The sequence below is a fragment of the Rhinopithecus bieti genome, unplaced genomic scaffold (genome assembly GCF_001698545.2).
Source record: "Rhinopithecus bieti isolate Rb0 unplaced genomic scaffold, ASM169854v2 scaffold_19685, whole genome shotgun sequence".
NCBI lineage: Eukaryota > Metazoa > Chordata > Mammalia > Primates > Cercopithecidae > Rhinopithecus > Rhinopithecus bieti.
The window spans coordinates 227,079-230,716 of NW_016809568.1; the positions used below are offsets into that span (position 1 = coordinate 227,079).

A 3,638-nucleotide genomic window follows, 5' to 3' on the forward strand; every position below is an offset into this window, starting at 1 on the left:
TCTGAGACATTCACAGTTTTGTGGAAGGCTTTGCTCAGATTACATCACCCAGGCAAAGTGGCCCTAACTCTCTGTCCCCAGTCATGTGGAATGCCCTCGGTGGCCCTCTATAATCATTGGTTTTGCAGCATCCTTAAGCCTACTTGACCTGGGAGATCCCTGACAGTGGGGACTGGCTCTGTTTCATTGCTGGTATCACAGGCATATTGCCTGGCATGTAATAGGTCCTTAAATATTAAAGTCCTTTAAACACAGCTTACACGTAGCCTTGAGATGGGATGAATGACTGCACATTGTTACACTGTTCTGAGCACCGTTAGGTCCTTTGTCCCCTTCCTTTTTATGAGGATCATCTAAGACAAGGTAACTTGGGCTGAGAGTGATCTGCCTGGGTCATGCAGGTTGTACATGGAGTCAGGATCTGAAGTCTCCATCTGTGACATCACAGCTGCAGATTTCTTTTTCTTTTCTTTTTTTATGAGACAGCATCTTGCTGTGTCACCCAGGCTGGAGTGCAGTGGCGTGATCACAGTTCCCTGTAGCCTTGACCTCCTGGGCTCAAGTAATCCTCCCGCCTCAACCCCTGAGTAGCTGGAACCACAGGCATACACCACCTCAACTCCTGGCTTGGTTATTTTTTTAGTGTTTTTTTTTTTTTTTTTTGTAGAGATGGGGTCTTACTATGTTGCCCAGGATATGGCCTTGAACTCCTGGGCTCAAGTGGTCCTCCTGCATCAGCCTCCCAAAGTGCTGGGATTACAGTTGGGAGCCACCACCCCAGTAGCATCCCAGCTCTTTCTCCCTCTTTACCTCCTTGCTAAACAAGACACTTAAGCCTATCTTACTGTGTAAACCACATGAGCCATACAAAGATTTCTTAAAGATAATTTTTTTAAAATGTGTAGGCTCAAAAGATTTTAGATTTTTTTTTCTAAAACAGAAATGCACACAGCAGCCTTGCTTTGCGGTAACCCTTGGTTCCGTGGGGATGGGACTGGCTCAGGTGCCAGAGGCTGGTTGGAGAGGCAGGCCTCCATGCTGTCTCTTTGGTGCTTGCCCCCAGGACTCCAGAGAAGGGTGCCCGGTGCTTTTCCCACCCGACGGTGCTCCGTGCCTCCCATCAGGAAGAAAGCAGAACTGACTGCCGCCCACTACCAGATTCAGGAGCCTCTCCTGCCTTCCTGGGAAGGTGGTTTTGATGAGGTACTGATGAGCTTGGGCCTGGTTTTTACAAAATGAGCATAGCCATCAGTTGTTCCATTGCACACAGCCAACTCTTAGGAGGGGCCGCCTTCACAGACCACCTCCGGACACAGAAGTCCGGATTTTAGGCTTTTCTCCTATGCATGCAGTATACTCCGTGGGCATACAAGGGAAAAGCAGTGCCGGTGAGAATCTGCCAGCGCTGTTTGGACAGCACGGGTTCTCGACAGGTGTTGTTTTATGTGCGTGTGGTGGATATAAGAACCGCCAACCAATCTCAGTAACAAATCTAGCCGTTTAAACATCCACAGACATTTTAACGGTCCTAACCTATGGTCACCCATGGTGTCTGGCCTTGGGAAGATGGGCTGGGTGGGTTGAAGAAGGCCCACTGAATTAACTAGATCGTGCCCGGGTTGGGAGAATGGCACGTTCAATTCTGTGGTATCTGATGTCTCTTTCTGTTAGCTCCCCGTCTTCCTTTGACAACTCCCCAGTGGACGAGATCTTTGGGGAGGTGGAGGCTGAAGGAGCATGTGCTTATGGTCCAGCAGGAGGTGGTGTGTCACTTAACACTCCTTCCCAGGACTCAGTCTCGAGCGGGGCAAGGGCTGGGTACAGTCAGCTCTGTGGCCTGCTGTGGGTGATGGGCTGGGGCCCAGAGAAAACAGCTTGGATGCAACGGTCTGCAAGACCAGCCTCCCCAGGCTCCGTGTCTCTGGCTCATTTCTGACCCTTTACCTAAGACTTCCAACAATCCTTATGTTCCTGGTAGCACCTTAGTAAATCACCTTTTCACTTACATATAGGAATTCATTTCCATTGCTTGCAACCAAGAAAACCATGGCCTGAAACAGCCTAGTAGGAAGCCTGCAGACCTGAGATCAGTGGGGCCTTACCACTTTGTCGTTTGTGGCCCTCTGCAAACGTGCCGTCCCATGCACTGCAAGGAAGACTCTCTGCTTCAGAAGGTCTGAGGAGAGGCATCCTGAGACTGGCTGTGGTGAGCTGGTAGGTGCAGCTATCTCCTGCACACTGACCTTCTTCCCTGGGTGGCTGTCCCCAGACCTCTGAAAATTGGGAGGAACCAGGGTTTCCTTTTAGTTTACCCTCACCAGCACTGTCCAATCTGGAGCCCTGGAGGGTGGAACATTGTAGGAATGACTCCTGGGCTCTGTAGAGCACCTACTGTATGCCAGCAGCTGTGCATTATGCTGTGACTTCCTGGGCTCTGGGAACTGCTGTTATTCCGTATCATCAAGTCACATCGCATCGGAGTGGTGCAGTCAGAATCCACATAGCGGCCAGGCACAGTGGCTCATGCCTGTAATCCCAGCACTTTGGGAGGCTGAGGTGGGTGGATTATTTGAGGTCAGGAGTTCAAAAAATAAAAAATAAAAAAATAAAGGAATCCAAGTAGCATCTGCCAAATCTCCACCGTGCTCCAGGCACTGTTCAACTTTATGTGAACTTCACAGTGGTTCTGCAGAGTAGGTTTATACAGTTGGTATTGGTGCTATGATCTGAATGTTTCTGTCCCTCCAAAATTCCGATGTTGAAAACCCACAAGGTGATGGTATTAGGAGGTAGGGACCGGGTGTGGTGGCTCACGCCTGTAATCCCAGCACTTTGTGGGGCTGAGGTGGGCAGATCACTTGAGGTCAGGAGTTTGAGACCAGCCTGGCCAACATGGTGAAACCCTGTCTCTACTAAAGATTCAAAAATTAGCCGGGCTTGGTGGCAGGCACCTGTAATCCCAGCTGCTTGGGAGGCTGAGGCAGGAGAATCCCTTGAACCTGGGAGGCGGAGATTGCAGTGAGCTGAGATCGCGCCATTGCACTCTAGCCTGGGTGACAGAGTGAGACTGTGTCTCAAAAAAAAAAAAAAAAAAAAAAAAGAGGTGGGGTCTTTTGGGAGGTCATTAGGAATAGGATCCGTGCCCTTATGAAAGAGACCCAGGTAGTTCCTCGTCCCTTCTGTCCTGTGAGGACACAGTGCGAAGGCGCCTCCTGCAAACCAGGAAGTGGGTCCACAGCAGACACTGAATCTGCCATGCCTTGACCTTGGACACCCAGCCTCCAGAGCTATGAACAGTACATTTCTGCTGTTTATGAGCCTCCCAGTCTGTGGTGTTTTGTTACAGCATCTTGAACTAGACAGTTAGTGAGGAGCGTTAGGCTTAGAGAGGTTGAGAAACCTGCCCGTGGTTATGGCAGGGCCAGTCTCTTCACTCGCACTGCAGGCACATTGCTGGGGCCCATGAATGTGTTCTAGTTTTCAGAAGAAAATGAACTCTTAGGTCCCCAAAAATGTTTAGAGATAAATTATTTCAATATTTATTTACTGTATATTAATTTATATAAAATAATCGAATATATAACATCAAGTTAAATAGATTAATTGAAATACATTAATGCTCTAGATGAAGTATATAA

The 3,638-nt window shown here is 48.8% G+C and overlaps 1 long non-coding RNA gene across 1 annotated transcript in view; it reads left to right on the plus strand.

Moving 5' to 3' along the window:
• The first annotated feature begins 1,041 nt into the window (after positions 1–1,041).
• Positions 1,042–3,638, plus strand: part of LOC108540610 (uncharacterized) — a 10,740-nt gene continuing 8,143 nt past the window's right edge. The window contains exons 1-2 of the long non-coding RNA XR_001888715.1: positions 1,042–2,574; positions 2,864–2,905. This is a non-coding gene — a long non-coding RNA (uncharacterized LOC108540610). The remainder of the gene's footprint in view (positions 2,575–2,863; positions 2,906–3,638) is intronic.